At 42.3% G+C, this 18402-nt stretch overlaps 1 protein-coding gene across 1 annotated transcript in view; it reads left to right on the forward strand.

Moving 5' to 3' along the window:
* The first annotated feature begins 2899 nt into the window (after positions 1-2899).
* Positions 2900-18402, forward strand: part of GPR142 (G protein-coupled receptor 142) — a 42464-nt gene continuing 26961 nt past the window's right edge. The window contains exon 1 of the mRNA XM_073560438.1: positions 2900-3029. The gene's annotated coding sequence lies outside the window, so the exon portion shown is untranslated. The remainder of the gene's footprint in view (positions 3030-18402) is intronic.

Below are 18402 nucleotides of genomic sequence, written 5' to 3' on the forward strand. Positions count from 1 at the left end.
GGGTTGGACCAGATGGCCCAGGAGGTCCCTTCCAACTCTACGATTCTATGATTCTATGGTCTTGATAAAACACAGTGGACCTACACTAGCAGATGACATGGCTCCCCAAACCATCACTGATTGTGGAAATTTCATTTCCACAAAAATAAAGATTAAACTACAACCATAAGATGGATTTCATCAACCAAGGTATCATTGTAATCAGTATAACAGCGCCGCCCTTTGTTGACGTTACTGTGCACAATCCTGCTGACAAGCTCCTTTTAGGAGTGGGTGCTATGTTGTAAGACAAAATAGCCTGGAAGTGCTGTATTAAAGTATGCAAAGTTGCTTATTACATATATTTGGTATCAGACTACAAAAGCTTTGTGTGTAGCCTGTAACAAGGGAGATGTCTAGATCTGCATGGAAGTGCCAGACACAAAACAGAAGACATATGAAAACTATTTGCAAAGTTGATTCATTTTCCAGTTTGCTAATATGTGAATTCAGGAGATGAGCACTTCATCTGGGAACTATTGGTAGAAGAAAAGTAATTACAGATGATTCTGTGTTAAGCACACGGTCATCAAGGCAATTATCAACCCAATGTCAACACACAGATGTAGAATATGATCCAGTGGGCGGGTGGGGTGTATCAAAACAGCATGAAAATACTAAGCAGGTAATGGGGTTGTGCATTCATTATACTGAGCAAATTAGGACATCAGGGCTTTCATGACAACCAAAGTCATGAGCAGTGGACGAATCATTGCATTCTGGGGTATTTTCGTCATTTTGGAGCAGTAAAAAGCTGGGTGTCAGGTCTTATCTACTTAGCATTAATTTAAAGGGCATGTCCACTTTGGTGGCAATTTCCAAAGCAAAAGTCTCCTTGCTCAATTTTTTTTAAATTCCAATCAGCAAAATATTTACTTAAAGGGGACCTATCACTCGACGTTAATATGTACTTTTTTAACCAGATGTAAATGCAGCTGTTCTCCTGAATCTGGCGCTGTTTTCCTTTTGCTCCTGTGCCTCTCTTTTCCTGAGATATGGCCTCCTATTCTCTGTTTGCAAATTTAGTCTTTTTTTTCTAAGTGGGCGTGGTCTCCAACTCATATATGGGAATCTTCTTCAAGCCACGTCCAGCTTACTAAAATCAGTAGATTTATAAACAGGGAAGACAGGGCCATATCTTCGAAACGGAGAACAGATGTATTTACACATCAAAAAAAATTACACATTAATTACGAGTGATAAGTCCCCTTTAAGTAAATATTGGCTGAAAGGAGTTTGTTTTTTTATTTTTTGGGGAAGAAATAAATCCGTTTCTTAGAAATCTGGGTGACAACTAATGTGACCACCACATGAGTTGTCACCCAATTCTCCTGCCTAGTGTGGCCATTATCCCACTCTAATGTTTAAGTATATAACTAAGGGCATTCTAGAGTCTGTGAAAACCCGGTGACAACCCCATAGGAGCTGTAATCCAAGCCCTAAAGGTTGTCAGTTAGAAACACGTATATTGATAGCGCAGTTAAAGGTCTAAACAGAAAGTAGTATGAAAAATGCTCTTAAGTCTAATATGACCTAAATATTTTTTGTACAGATGGTGGCAGATAAGGTGCCGGACATCTGCCATCGCCGTGCCTATCAGTCTGAGTCTTATCAGCTCTTAATGGTCCTGACTGTATACAGCTGATACACAAGAGGTGGCTGTAACTAGACTGGGAAATCCGATTGTCGAACATAGTCAAGGGTGTATAACCATATCAATTGACTGCCATTGTCTCTTTGACTTTCTCAGCCAGAGATAAAGGTATGATCCAAAATCATCCTTCGTCCCACCATAATTTTGAACAACTAAGCCTCAAATGACTCCAGAGCTCCCCAACACAGAACGCTGGGCATGGCGCTGTGAAGTCACACAGCGCCATAATGTTATAATCTGGGGGTAGGTCTACTGGTGATGTCATCAGCGGTAAGGCCTGAATGATGAGTGTGCGAAGGAGACTGGGGTAGCTAAAGAACCAGGGGTAAAATATAGCATTATTAAAGGGTAGTCTGGTCTGGGGCTTTTATTGAGGGGAGTACAATATGGGGTCTGTATTAGTTTAGGGACTCTATTTATTTCTTGGTCTGGTCTAGAGTCTCCATTTATTAAAGGGCCTGTATTTATTTAGGCAGGACATTTTAATTTTAGGAGGGTCATAAAGTGAGTTCTATGCACTATTTTGAATTCCAAACATGAAGGCTATTAGGCAGAAACAAAAGTTTTGCATGCCTCTTTATACCTTCAGAATCTCTCCGGTTTCGCTTCTCAGTAGTTGGTCAGTAGACACACAGCAAGCCCAAAAATAACAGTGCTAGCCAAGCTACGAAGCCCAGAATGTTGGCAACCACACAGTGCCCCTTTATAACACCAGTGACGCCCCATAATAATACAAGCTGCACAGTGACACCCATTACATTGCCAACCACAGATCAATGCCCAGAATGGTGCCATCCACACAGTGACTCCCCCATTACAATTCCTGAGACACAGTGATGCCCATAACAATGCCAGCCAGCCAGCCAGCCAGAGAAGCCCATAACAGTGCCAGCCAGCCAGCGATGCCCATAACAGTGCCAGCCAGCGATGCCCGTAACAGTGTCAGCCAGTCAACGATGTCCATAACAGTGCCAACTGCTCATTGGCTCCTTATAGCGCCAGCCACATTTCATAAAGTGTCAGCCACGCAGTGTCCTCATGACAAAACCAGCCACACAGCAAATCCCATAACAATACCAGCCACAGTCACCCCTATAACAGTGCCAGGTACACAGGTAGAAAGTTCTACATGACCCCAGAGCAGTATATCAAGTATATATGATATATATGTATAGAGGAACACACCTCCTCAGTGTCACACAGCTCTCCTGTCATTACCCCAGCAGCACATCCTGCAGCCTCTCTGTTCTCACTGTGCCTGGAAATAATGTGTTCCTCTGATAACCTCCAGCCTCACACAAGGTAACAGCAGGGATGGAGTGAGACCAGCAGCAAGGTAAGAGGATCCACAACATCATATGTCCATTACGTATCTATTCATATATACAGTCATACCTGCTCTTTTTTCAATATACTGTATATAATCTATCTATCTATCTAATATCTATCTATCTAGCCATCCATCTATCCCATATCTATTTATCTATCTATCTGTCCCATATCTATCTATCTATCTATCTATCTATCTATCTATCTATCTATCTATCTGTCCCATATCTATCTATCTATCTATCTATCCCATATCTATTATCTATCCCATATCTATCTATCTATCTATCTATCCCATATCTATTATCTATCCCATATCTATCTATCTATCTATCTATCTATCCCATATCTATCTATCTATCCCATATCTATCTATCTATCCCATATCTATTTATCTATCTGTCCCATATCTATCTATCTATCTATCTATCCCATATCTATCTATCTATCTATCTAATATCTATCTATCTAGCCATCCATCTATCCCATATCTATTTATCTATCTATCTATCTATCCATCCATCTATCCCATATCTATTTATCTATCTATCTGTCCCATATCTATCTATCTATCTATCTGTCCCATATCTATCTATCTATCTATCCCATATCTATTTATCTAGCTATCTACTTATCTATCTGTCCCATAGCTATCTATCTATCTATCTATCTATCTATCCCATATCTATCTATCTATCGATCTATCTCATATCTATCTATCTATCCATCCATCCATCCCATATCTATCTATTTATCTATCTATCTATCTATTGCATATCTATCTATCTAATAACCATCTATCCATTCTCTCTCCCCCTCACTCCATGCACTGTAATATACATATATATATATATATATATATATATATATATATATATATATATATGCCCAGCATGAAGACAGTGTGCTGCTCCCTATAGACATGATAATTAGTCCAATTGGTGCACTACCAATGGTTAACAATGTACAATTTACACAATGTTACTTGAACATGTTATGGCAACATTATTTAGTAATAGTTATTACAGCACTCTATTGTAGTGTTATATAGGAATAGTTATCACAGCACTTTATGGCAGAATTATTTAGAACGGTTATTACAGCGCTCCATGGCAGCAGTATTTAGGAATAGTTACTGCAGTGCTATATGGCATTATTATTTAGGAATAGTTATCACAGTGCTCTATGGCAGTATTATTTAGGAACAGGTATTACAGCATTCTATGGCGGAGCTAACAGGAGGAGGTGCGGCAGGGGGCAGTCTATAGAAGTAATATTTAGGAATAGTTATTACAGCACTTTATGAAAGTATTATTTAGGAGCAGCCATTAAAGCACTCTATGGCAGTATTGGCATTGGCTAGGTGGAGTTATTACAGAACGCTATGGCAGTATTACTTAGAAACAGTTACTACAGCACTCTAACCGGTTACCAAACCATTTTAAGGCAGTATTATCTAAGAACAGCTATTACAACACTCTATGGAGTATTATTTATGAACAATAATTAAAGCACTCTATAGCAGTATTATTTAGGAAGAGTTATTACAGTACTCTATATAAACTGACAGATGGCCGCACATGAGCGTCTCTCTAGGATCACTCCAATGGGAGTTCTGACAATAGCTGAGTTTGGCTACTTTATGAACTCTTATTGAAGGGAATAAAGATAGAAGTGCATGCGCCTCCAACTCTCCATTCACAACAGCCATAAGATGGAGGTCATGGGACTCCCTTTCTTGAGGTCAATGTGGGTTCTAGTGCTAGGCTTTATGGGACATCATCAAGATGTGCCATACATTTCTGATATAGGAATAACCCTTTTTAGCACTGTCACTAGAGCACCTAACAGCAGTATTAATTGGGTACTGTTACCTGAGCATTGTATAGCAGTATTGCTATTGCACTGTTACATCAGAACTACAGGTCTGGATTTTTATTTGATCACTCTATGGCAGTATTTTCATGCACTCATACTCAACCACTGTATGGTGGTATTATTAAAGTACTGTTACTAGAGCACTTAATGACAGCAGTAATTGGATAATCTTGTTGAGAAGTGTATAAGAGTATTATTATGGCACGGTTACTGGAACGGAACTAACTAGGCACTAATAGTTGGTCACTTTATGGCAGTGTTTTTATGTACTGTTCTTTGAGCACTGTATAGCAGGTTTCATTTATTATTCGAGTGCGGTAGATTTTAGGTATTGTCAGGCTCACTGCACACCACATATGCATTATACGATAATACACATTTGGCCAGTATAATTATACTTTTGCATCGACTGTATTGTAAGTAAAGGACAATTACGCTTATCAATACAAGGCATAGAAGAGCTCGGGTCTCTCCATGTAGCGTGACACCCCGTGTAAGGTGCATTATATATTTCCATGCTTCCATACAGTTGCAGTGAGATCAATGTTATTGATTGCTGGGGGTTCTTGTTGGGGATGAGTGCTGAGGATTTTGGTGGTGAAGTTTTCACACAGATATATAAAATTACATGGAACATCAACTCTCAGAGATATGTGACCACAGTCTATTCCTGCACACTCTGCACTTCACGAGAGCCTATCTGAGCCCGGCTGTCACTGGAGATATATCTAGTCGCATCTTCCTACTCATTAAACCTTGGCTCTGCTGTACAGATGGGAATAACAGGACAGTATGGCGGGACTACAGCTGGAAGAAAAATAGCCATAATAATAGGATTTTGGCTTAAATGCACTTTTCACATTACCCACACTTTTCTTGTCACACTGCAGTGCCACAACCTTGTCAGTCATAGTTCCTTTCATATGGCACAGTATGTTTAGTGGTTGCAGTTTACTGTAGGTGGTGACAGCCCCTGACATACCACTGGTGAATCCTGTGCAGCCGTACAGTGGACCAAGAGGTAAGGGGGCCCATTTCCACCTCCAAAGCAGGTGGAATTGAAAATTATGATGAGCAAAGGTCCCATATATTCTTGTAGAGGGCCTTCTCCTTACTGTGTCCACCAGACAAACATTCCAGATCGTAACTTGAACAGTTCCTAGATTACAACTGTTAAAACCCTCCTTCCGCAAGTCATTGTTAACTCTAGATGGACCTCAGGCAACTGTTTCCTACAGACAGACCTCATGGTCAGTGTTAATCTAGTAGCCCTCCTTCACCACACCCCACTTATTACACTCCTGTTTAATACATTACGTTTCAGGACAAGGTCAGTCAGGCCGCACCATCCTCAGGGTAACCAACCTTCTACCTGTAGTCAAACATCCCACCAGGACCAATGCCTCCACAGAGCCCCTCCGTGACTTCAAATGTAGCTGCCTCAAATTTACGTTTCTCACCATCTGACCCATCTGGCTTCTTAACAGGTTGGGGTCTCTCATAGCCCCATTGGACTTACCAATGATGATCCCTCCCCTCTGACAACCTACACCACTAGAGTTTCCCACAGTACCTCCTAAATATCTGGACCTCAAGAAACTGCAACCACCATAAGGTGACTCTCCCCAGTTGCACCAATCATCACATCCTCATCTGAGGCTATGCTCTGTCAGATTGTTTGTTTTGAAATTACTCCAAGTTTTCCACCTAGCTCTACTCCTTTCCGAACATAGAGGATCATGGCATACCATGTGGCCTCAGCCACACACTGTCAAACTTCCTGGAAAGAGTCTGTTCCTAGTCTCTGTAAGAAGAGTGACAGTAGTTAATATTATAGTATAAGCACAAATACATTGGAATACATACAAACAAACGGGGTATGACACAGCATCAAAAAAAAAAAATTAAAACATTCTTAAATACCTACACACCCTTTTATTTAAGGGGGTATGTATGAAGTTTACCAAAACAACATTCATTTTATTCAAAGCAGCTTAAGAAATTAAGGCAGCGCTCTGATTGATTGCAATTGGCAATATAAAATAGACAGCTTATCCAAATGATTGATCTCTTTTCAGATATTCCGCCATATAAGAGCATGACATTGTTTCATTCTTTACAGCATGCAGCCTGGGGTCCAGTGCTCAAACCATATGTGCCCAGTGACTAGATATGTTGCCATCCAGCTTTGGGCAAGTTTGCGGTAGGTCCACTAACATTTTTTTTTTTCGGAGGAAGGCTTATAGAATATACTTCTTCAATAATGGTGCCAGTTAATGCCCACTTAATATCACATATTGCCTACAATGCCTATACAATACTGCCATATAGTACATAGTACTATATATAGTACATAGTGTCTTACAGATTAATCCCAACAGTGCCTATCATGTTACTTAGAATGCTATACGTAGCTTAAAGAAGCACTACTCATATCATATTAACATATTGCAATTGTCATATTATACAGCACTGTGTACTTACAATTGCTCATTTTTCCTTTCTACCCAGATAATTCTTCTCTTTTCCATTAGGTCATGACATCACTTAATTAAAATCTGATTAGCTGAAGCCTTCTGAGCTCTATGTAAAAACATGAAATCTCTTTTCTGTGTATGAGTCATAAAGTCCCTGGCAGAGGGGTGGAGGGAGCAGCTGAGTCAGGAGATGAAGAGGGGAATGATAAATGCAGGGACAAGAGACTTCCTGTTTCTATCACAGAGCAGAGAAAAGAGAAGAATTAGCTGGGTAGAAATCAAAATGAGCAATTGTAAGTGCACAGTGCTGTATAATATGATAATTGCAATATATTAAGAAGACAGACACATCGGGTCCTTGTGACACAATATATATTGCCGGCCATTCAGAGGCCAGCAGCTGATGTACGCGTGCACATGATGGGGCGCATCTCAGTGACATCACGTGCTCCTAGATGGCTATGCGGGTGCATTATACTTTATGAATGACTATGAGCTTTGCATTATACTATATTGATGACTATGGGGTTGCATTAAACTTTATGGATGACTGTGGGGGTTCATTATACTTTATGGATGACTATGCGGGTTCATTATTCTATATTGAGGACTATAAGGTACATTATACAATAAGGAGGACTATGGAGGTGCATTATACTTTATGGATGACTATGCTGGTGCATTATACTATATGGAGAACTATGGGGTACATTATACTATATGGAGGACTATGGGGGTGCTATACTTTATGGAAGACTGTGGGGGTGCATTATACTTTATGAATGACTATGGGCTTTGCATTATACTATATGGATGACTATGGGGTTGCATTATATTTTATGGATGACTGTGGGGGTGCATTATACTTTATGGATGACTATGCTGGTGCATTATACTATATGGAGGACTATGGGGTGCATTATACTATATGGATGAATATGGGGATGCATTATACTTTATGGAGGATTATGGGGTACATTATACTATATGGAGGACTATGGGGGTGCATTATAATTTATGGATGACTATGGTGGTGCATTATACTATATGTAGGACTATGGGGTACATTATACTATATGGCGGACTATGGGGTTGCATTATACTTTACAGATGACTATGCTGGTGCATTATATTATATGGAGGACTATGGTGTGCATTTTACTTTATGGATGACTATGGGGTGCATTATACTTTATGGATGATTATGGGGGTGCATTATACTTTATGGATGACTATGGGCTGTGCATTATACTTTATGGAAGACTATGGGGTACATTATACTTTATGGATGACTATGGCTGCATTATACTTTATGGATGACTATACGGGTGCATTATACTATATGAACGACTATGGGTTACATTATACTATATGGAGGACTATGGGGGTGCATTATACTTTGTGGATGACTATGCTGGTGCATTATAATATATGGAGGACTATGGGGTACATTATACTATATGGATGAATATGGGATGCATTATACTTTATGCATGACTATGCTGGTGCATTATACTTTTGGATGACTATGGGGGTGCATTATACTTTATGGATGACTATGAGCTGTGAATTATACTTTATGGAAGACTGTGGTGGTGCATTATACTTTATGGATGACTATAGGTGCATTAAACTTTATGGATGACTATGCGAGTGCATTATACTATATGGAGGACTATGGGGTACATTATACTATATGGATGACTATGGGGGTGCATTATACTTTATGGATGACTATGCTGGTGCATTATACTATATGGAGGACTATGGGGTACATTATACTATATGGATGACTATGGGGGTGCATTATACTTTATGGATGACTATGGGGGTGTATTATACTTTATGGATGACTATGGGGGTGCATTAGACTTTATGGATGACTATAGTTTGTGAATTATACTTTATGGAAGACTATGGGGGTGCATTATACTTTATGGATGACTATGGGTGCATTATACTTTATGGATGACTATGCGGGTGCATTATACTATATGGAGGACTATTGCGTACATTATACTATATGGAGGACTATGGGGGTGCATTATACTTTATGGATGATTATGCTGGTGCATTATACTATGTGGAGGACTATAGGGTACATTATACTATATTGAGGACTATGGGGGTGCATTATACTTTATGGATGCCTATGGGCTGTGAATTACACTTTATGGATGCCCCTGGGGGTGCAGTATACTTTATGAATGAATATGGGGGAGTGCATTATACTTTATGGATCACTATGTCTGTGCAGTATACTTTATGAATGACTATGGGGGTGCATTATACTCTATGGATGACTATAGGGGTGCTTTATACTTTATGTATAACTATGGGGGTAAAAAAAAAGTTAGATTCATCTCACCCATATGATGATTCCCAAAGTATTCGGGAGGTTAGAGCACGGATTTGCATCTCTGCCAGACGTTTGACTTGTGCACGTGAATATAAGGAAGATATCTATCACTGGAAGATAACATCAAATTTCTTTATTCGTATCCATTTTAAACAAAAAGCAAGGCTTTTGGACATATGATACAGGTCATACCGGAGGAAGAGTGCCTGAATTAACTGAACACGTTTCGAACACATGAGGTGTTCTTAGACTCAATTTGTAAGTCTAAGAACACCTAATGTTTTCGAAACGCGTTTAGTTAATTCAGGCACTCTCCCTCCGGTATGACCGGTATCATATGTCCAATAGCCTTGCTTTTTGTTTAAAATGGAAACGAATAAAGAAATTTGATTTTATTTTCCTAAGCTGGATATCTTCCTTATCTTCACATGCACATGACTATGGGGGTGCAGTATACGTTATGGTGGACTAAGAGCTGTGCATTATACTTTATGGAGGACTATGGTCTGTGCATTATAATATATGAAGGATATGGGCTGTGTATTATACTGTATGGAGGACTGTGGGGAATGCATTATATTACATAGATATGGAGTACTATGGATGCATTATACTTTATGGATGACTATGGGCTGTGCATTATACTGTACTTTATGGAGGACTATGGGGCGCATTATACTTTATGGATGACTAAGAGCTGTGCATTATACTTTATGGATGACTATGTGCTGTGCATTATACTTTATTGATGACTATGGGGTGCTTTTTAGATGCCTATGGGTGTGCAGTATACGTTATGGATGAATATGGTGAGTGCATTATACTTTATTAATGACTATGCGGGTGCTTTATACTATATGGAGGACTATGGGTTGCATTATACTTTATGGATGACTATGGGGGTGCACAATACATTATGGTGGACTATGAGTTGTGCATTATACTTTATGGAGGACTATGGTCTGTGCATTATATTATATGGAGGTTATGGGCTCTGTATTATACAATATGGAAGACTGAGGGGAATGCATTAACTTACATAGATATGGAGCACCATGGGATGCATTATAGTATATGAAGGACTATGGGGGTGCCTTATACTTCTGCTATGGGTCCCCATGACTTCTATGTACACCAATGGTGAATATAATGGATTATTTTCTTCTATACATTAAAAATCAGCAGCAGAACAGGAGACATAAACCAGGATGGGGCCAACATGAGGGACGCACATATGCTGTGAATATGGTATATATTTTATTCAGGATTGGAGAGTAAGAGGCTGCCAGGGCCGTAGTCATGGCCGAGCACTCTGGTGTATGAGCAAAAAATAAAAGAGAAAGAACGACCAGCTGGATATGGATAAAAAACTTCTCCTTTATTTCATATCGTTAAAATGAGTCCAGACAGGTTAAGAACAAGAAGACTTCTAGCAGCAGCCTGTGTAGTGTATCAGGTGCTGACTGAGCCCACTCTGGGTCCAGATAGAGTCCCAGGTCATCCACTTCATCAAGGGTGACCGCGACCGCATGATAACCTCAGGGGGAGTCCTCCTTTAAAGAATGAAACCCGGTTGCCTTCCTGCAAGGGTTTCCGAAACTTTACTGACGCCGCGTTCACATATACTTTGGCATCAGTCCCATCATCTCTGATGAATCCGTACCCCCGGCTGACATCAGTGTACACCAGCCAATCGCGGGTGCGTCGACCAGCCAAAGCGCCCCCTCCAGGTTGGCGCAATTCAGCCCACACCTCATTCTCCCACTGTTTTTTTGCACCTGATCATATCTATCCAGGCAGCCTGCCTGGGAGTAGGGAAAGGACCCTCCGCTGGCAGATGGAAGTGGGAGGCACCAAGGGACATGGCGGTGTATGAGACAGGTCGGGCCTCCGAGGGGTAGGAACGGTGTGCAGACCCCCCTTCCTTGATGCGGGGATGGACAACAGCCTCCGATACAGGGACCCGTGACAAGGACTATCCCTCTGGGGTCAGGGGCTGAGGTGCACTCACCCTCTCAGGAACGTTGGTCGCGTCCATCCCGGGAACGATGGATCCTTCCGCGGGTGCGCCTGCGTACTCTGCTGGTGGCAAATAGATCTCCGGCTCATACTCGGCCTCCGGTGTTGATTTCTCCAGGGCGATCGTTGTTTCCGGTTCCTCCTGGATTAACAACGTTGATCCGGACTACGAGGTTCCTCCTCCTGGCGCCTCATCACTGGCTCCGCATGATGCTCCAGCTCCATAGGACGTTGAGGCATTGGCTCTGCACACAGAGGCTCCGACCTCCGGGAAGATGATGACTCCGCCGACTGCCGGCTCTGTGCCTGAGGCATCTGAGAGTGGGTGAGTGGAGACCTCTGTGGTGTCTTCCCACGGTCTGCCGGGCCGGGTTCTTTCTACTTCCTGCCACCACCTCCATTCCATGCGGCCTATGCCTTGGTTGCAGGAGACTCCGAATGGCTAAGCTTCTCTTCTTATAACTTTATGTAGCTGCTGTGGTGTCCTGGGCTTAGAGCCCGTGTGGACTATTTGGGCACCTGGGCCCTTCTCACTCTACCTCAACATCGCTCCTTCTTTACCACACAGCAGCCCGTCCTACAGTTTAACTATTCATTCACATGCTGGTTACCTATTCCTACTATACTAGCTGAAAACTCTTTACACTAAAATGCCCCCATCTAGTGGCCGTTCATGTAACTGCACTTACCCTATTAAACATAGCAGTATTACAAAAGTAACAATTTAGAAATTTAGCAGGAAACGGTAATACACATACTAGTGTGGCAGTACCATTATTTAGAAAGGGTAATACACATAATCATGTAGCAGTACCATTATATAGTAACAAATATACATACACTGATAATATACGGCACTGGGACGAACGAGAAAGGAACGGTATAAACGTAATATATTATACCCCCTGCAAGAGCACGGTCCAAATCTTGCACCTGGGCCCATCAGTCTCTAGTCACGCCAATGGGCAGGGGTAACCTAGAAAGTGAGAGTTGTAAGGGTGGCAAAGTAGGCAAGTAGATAGTGCAGGATGGGAGCAAACTTATAGCTAGTAGTACTTAGTGCTGCTTGATGGGAACTATATTGTAGTGTTGTTCAGATGCAGCATATTATTTGGGAACTATATGGTAGTAATATTTAGGTTATATATGGCAGTATCTTGGCTATATTATTTGAGCAAAAAAGTCACCCCATATCTCAGCTTCCAAAGTGCGTTTTGAATGGAAAGGGTTAACCGGCTCCCTAAAATCCTGATTATTCATACTAAACATGAAATGTATTGACTATCCCCCTCCTGGTGGGCTGCTGTTGGAGCGGAGAACACACATATTAACAACATCAATTATCCCTAATGTCTTTATTTACTCAGAGTGGTCGATAATAATTTGTATTTTGGCTTTAATGAAATCAGTCGAGTGAAGCACTGTGTGCCGGAGTTAACCCCTTGTTTCCCAGTTTGTGGGATATTACGGTTTGCCTCTGCTAAGCATGATGCGGGTTTTCAATCAGCCACAAATTAACTGAGTAGCTGAGTGAGTTGGGGGCAGAACTTACTCAGAAAAGGCTCCTTCACATGTTACAGCAGTGACTTTGTGCAGACCAGTTCCATTCTCCAAATAGCCTGCACCATAATGTGCCCTTTGATACTGCGCCTAACATAGTGCTCCCATACAGTGACAGTCATAGTGTACACTTCCTCACACAACAGAAGTGAGCTATTTCATACAGTACAAGGTATAAGGTGTCCCCCATTTATGGTCATCTTCTGTGTGCATCCCATACATTGTCAGCCATACTATGTCAGTGCTTTGTACAGAGTGCCCTCTACACAGCATTAGTCATAGCGTGACAACCCCTCCATTGCAAACATCTTTAGTACTTTGTAGAGCCCCTCTGGCTATTATGACCTACTGCAAACATAATGCAGACATGATCAGCTTCTGATAGAGTCACTAAAAAATTGAAGCCCATTCTTTATGGGCAATGGCCTCCAATTCACTGATATTTTTGGGTGTGCTGCTATTACCTTGTTCAAATGCCTAAAGATTTTCTATGGTGTTCATGTCAGGTGGCTAAGACAGCCAATCCAGAATCTTCCAGGGTTTCTTCTGAATCTAAGCCTTGGTGGACTGTGAGGTATGTCTGGATTATTGCCCTGCCGGAAGCAAGTCAGCCCCAGAGCATCACGGAGTCACCACCCTCCTTTACTATGGGCATCACCGAGCCACCACTATCCTTTACTAAAGGCATCACAGAGTTACCATGTTTCACTGTACTCAGGGTGTTATTTTCAACTATGTTTCATTTTTCCTCCTCCAGATAATAAGCCCTCCAGCTTTGTTTTATCGCTCCGCAGAGCAGAATCTTAAATGTGGCTTATTTAAATGGTTTTGAGCATATCGGGGCCACACTTCCTTGTAATTTTGGGTCAATGATGATGGGTAAGTGGAGATGACATTTTGGATTTCGGATATGGAGACCTTCAGCATTTAGTGTGAGCCTTACTTTGCAAACCAAAACCACTGGGCCAGCACCAAAAATTGCTGCAGGTCTATTGCAGTCACTCAAGCGTTTTTGACCCCCTGCAAAACAGCAGAAAATATGAACATTTTGTTAATAAACCAAATTTGCAATGTGAGTTGAATAATTTTGAGCGTAACAATATGTCCCAATACACTACCATGCAAAGTTTGCCTCCCATAGAATGTGATTTTGACTACCTATACAATGTCAGCCATTTTGTGCCCTCATAAAGTTCCAGTTTCAGTGCCCCCCTTTATGGAGTTCCAGTTCTACAGTAACCCCTATACAGTGCCAGCTGTAGTGTGCCACTTGTTCTGGTGTCAGTCAGTGTGCTCCTGTTTAGTGCCAGGCGCAGTATGCTGCCCATACAATTCAAGTCATATTGTGCCCGAAATCATCACAGGAGGAGGTAGTTGTCTGTACCACCAGGTTTTGATGTTGACATGAAACCATAGAGGTCCTAGCTTGAGATCTAATACTGATCCGACTTCACATGTCATACAAGTCTAATTTGGAGTAACCCATTTAAGAGCGATCTTTCACAGTAAGTTTACTTCACAACCATGTGATAGAGCAAGAGTCGCTGATTACGTTAATATATAATTTTATAGGAAAAATATTCCGTATCACTTGGCAATTTCTTCTTTGAAATCTCTGCCCATAAGTCCAGAGGGCGGTGTCCCGCTTAAGAGAATAACTGACATTTATTTTTTAGGGCCGCCCTCCAGATTTTGGCTTATCTAGATTTTTATCTATGAATTACAAGAACTGCTGAATCTTTTCCCACAAAATTATATATTACTCTGCTCAGCTCTTTCTGCTCTACATGATGGCAAATTCAGACAGGGCAGTATCTTCAGCATCACAAGACCCTGTTATCTTCTTCCCACAGTAGGATACACCGATATTTTTTCCGCCATACCTCGTATCCATACTCATTTTTGCAGAACTGATCTCCATAAACTTGTTATAGCAGAGTCATGCTATCTGGTTAGTCATGTGAAAATCACTATAATAAGGATAATAAGCTTTCTTTCTCTTCACTCCCTGTGGAGTCTTTTGGTAGCACCTACCACCCGAGAACATAACAGAACTATAGAAAAATTAGGCCTAATTAGGTCCGAGGAAATTAACGATCATCTTAAGACTTTTACTACGATCTGCTCTTCCATATGTGGCGCCCCTGAGGCTCAGTCGCCACAGAGGTACTGCACCTTCTCCTAAGGTGTAGTACCCCACCAACTAGGTAAGTTGGGAACTCCTTTCCACACTCCAACACCTGCATCCCACACACAGGATAGTTCAGCACTGATCACATTGCGGCTCATGCTTGGAGGGTAGCAGAGCACCTCTGTGATTCCTTGCTTCGTAACAAGAGATGTGCTGGGAGGTGGGTGGAGTGGAGGTCCATATAAAAGAGTGGGAAGGTTTAGAATTGCAGGTCAGTCTGACGGGAGGTCAGGCGAGAGAAGTTCAGTTCTGAAGTTAGTTTTGAGTTCAGTTTGAGTTCAGTTTAGAAAGAGTGCTGCAGCTGCCTCAGTGATCTGAGCCAGCTGGAACGGGAAAGAGAAGAGAAGGAGAAAGACGTAGAACTGCAACCTAAGCTTCCATAAGAGAGAGTAGAAAAGCGTGGAACAAAGGAGTAGGAGAACAAAGAGGAGTTGTGGGTCGGAAGAGAAACCCTGCCTATAGGTTCTCAGCGCAAGGCCGGGGCCCGGTCCCCGAGTTTGTATGGACACTTATGGTTCTGCACAGACACCGGTGGAGTAGTTGGCTGTAAATGCATTACTCCCATCTGAGACTTGGGACACAACAGCAACACGGATAGAGAGCCGGGATCCAGGACGTCCCTGATCAGGCTACAGCTGTCTGTCATACAAGTAAGGTTCTAGGAACATCTGACAGGAGGAACTCCAGAGAACCACGGTACTGGAGTTCTTCACACTAAAAGGCGCAATAGAGGAGTCGTTCAGGAAAGGCAAATGTTGGCGGAGTGTTGGAGAGGAGACCCCTGACTTGCCCGGGAGGCTGATTGAGTCTCTACCCCGGATAACACGGCACGGAGGCGGGCACCAGTGGTTACCATGAACTGTGAGTAAAGCATTGAAACTACAAGCCCTGGTGTCCTCCATTCATTCGTCGCTAACACCTCCAGCACCGCTACATCTGGGTAACAGCATCTACACTATTCTGCGCCTCCTCGTCCATTGCACCTACACTGCCCTGGGACTACAGCTCCACCTGTGGGGAGCTATACCATCTTTGCTGCAATATATCATCAGTCCCAGTGGATCTACATGCAGCGTTGGCTTAACATCTCCCTTGCCAAACACCACGGGTGGCGTCACGAACTATTCAAATAAACTATAACACAATTAACATCACCGCCATTGATATTGGGCGCCCAGGGCTACGGACCGGGTCACTGCTACTGTGACACATCCCCCTGACACTGGCCCGGTAACGGGTACCCCGCTGCCCTGGGTGGGAGGGCGACCCACATATAATGAGCAATTCTTATATGGAGGAAAGGAATTCAAAACATCTGAGGGGTACTTTGGAAGTATAATGGAGGGTTCCCTAATTAAACAAATATGATGCAGAATCTTCCAGAACTTCTTAAAAGTTTGTTTTGGCCTGTAAGTAGAGTAGCATAGCTGTTCTGTCCATTGTGGTATTAAGCCGGTCGAGCCTTGGTCCTTAAAGAGGACCTTTTATATGATTTTTTGCGCTATATGGAGTGCATCATCCAATTGCAGCTGCTCTACTGATCCTGGAACAGTTTTTCTTTCTCTTCTGTGCCCCTCAGTTCCAAAATTACTTTCCCCGGTAATAATGTTGCAGAGGTTCCCTTCAACCAACTGGGTGTATACCACAAAACTTCTAAGTGGGCATTTGCTTTTTTGTCCTCTGAAGCTGGGCAATCAAAACATGACCGCTCCCACAAAGAGGTTCTTTGGTGTACGTCCAGTTAAATGAAGGGAAAATTTGCACCATTAATACCCTGGGACATTACTTTGGAATGAAGAAGTACAGCAGAAAAAGTAAAACTCTCCAACATCAGCGGAGCAGCCAGAATTGGAGGAGGTACTCAGTTTAAAACAAAAAATCCTGGAAATGGTCACCTTTCAAGCGACATTAACTTCTGCAGAGAAATGTGCTCCAGAGCTTCTCTTTTAATTTAAAATGGTACAGTGAGTGCTAACTTTCAGCAGCAATTTTCGAGATATGTAGCCAAATTATCGGTATTTGGTCAACCACACTTCCTACTCTCTTATTCTCCTCTCTCTGTCAGCCTCATATATGATACCACCATAGTTTTGCTCTAGAGCATCTAGTGAATTGGTACACAAAGTCCTCCCCTACATTGAAATACAAATATAATAGTACTGTCATGATCCAGCGTGGATCTGACAGATTAAATGGATAAGTGAACTTTTATTCCTTTGGCTAGGTGCCAAAGTGATGTGATTGCCCCCGGTGGCCATTAGAATTATTACACGTGGTGTCGTTCATTCTAAGTTGCCCCGGTGGTGGTGAGTGGTAGTGCACTTTAGTTTCTTTGGTTTAGTGCACGTAATTATACATCAGGTGTGAGGCTCTATAAAAGAGTTCAGGTGTGTCTGATGACTGTTGGTGATATCGTGTGTTAGTCATTCACATGGAAGCCTGCGTTAAAGAAGGAGCTGATTATCAGTCCTGCACAGCCCAACCAGAGGGGACGAGTGGCAGCTATGTGGTCTGCAGGAAGGGCTGGTATGGCGTGGTGGAGTCGCAGTTTACGGTGTCAGCAGGAGGTGCTTGCATGGCTTGGTGGAGTGGTGACGATGGTGAGAGTTGCACTCAGCATGCTGGACTTGGTTGCTGAAAACTGGACTCAAGTATGCTGGACTTTTTGGCAGAAGCTGGACTCATCTTTGGGACTCTGTTTACTGGCAGCTGCAACGGGTGGTGGACTCTGCTCCAAGGCTGCACTATGGTGAAGGATCCAGTTATGATGATGGATCCGGGTGGAGGAGAAGATGCACACAGGTGGTGGGCTCTGTTGCTAGGAACGTACGCAACAGAGCAAAGCTAAGTGGTGTTTCCCCTGTATTGATATTTTCCCTCATGTGTGTTTAGTGCA

This window comes from Dendrobates tinctorius, unplaced genomic scaffold (assembly GCF_039654945.1).
Source record: "Dendrobates tinctorius isolate UK_male_01 unplaced genomic scaffold, ASM3965494v1 ptg000014l, whole genome shotgun sequence".
Classification (NCBI taxonomy): domain Eukaryota; kingdom Metazoa; phylum Chordata; class Amphibia; order Anura; family Dendrobatidae; genus Dendrobates; species Dendrobates tinctorius.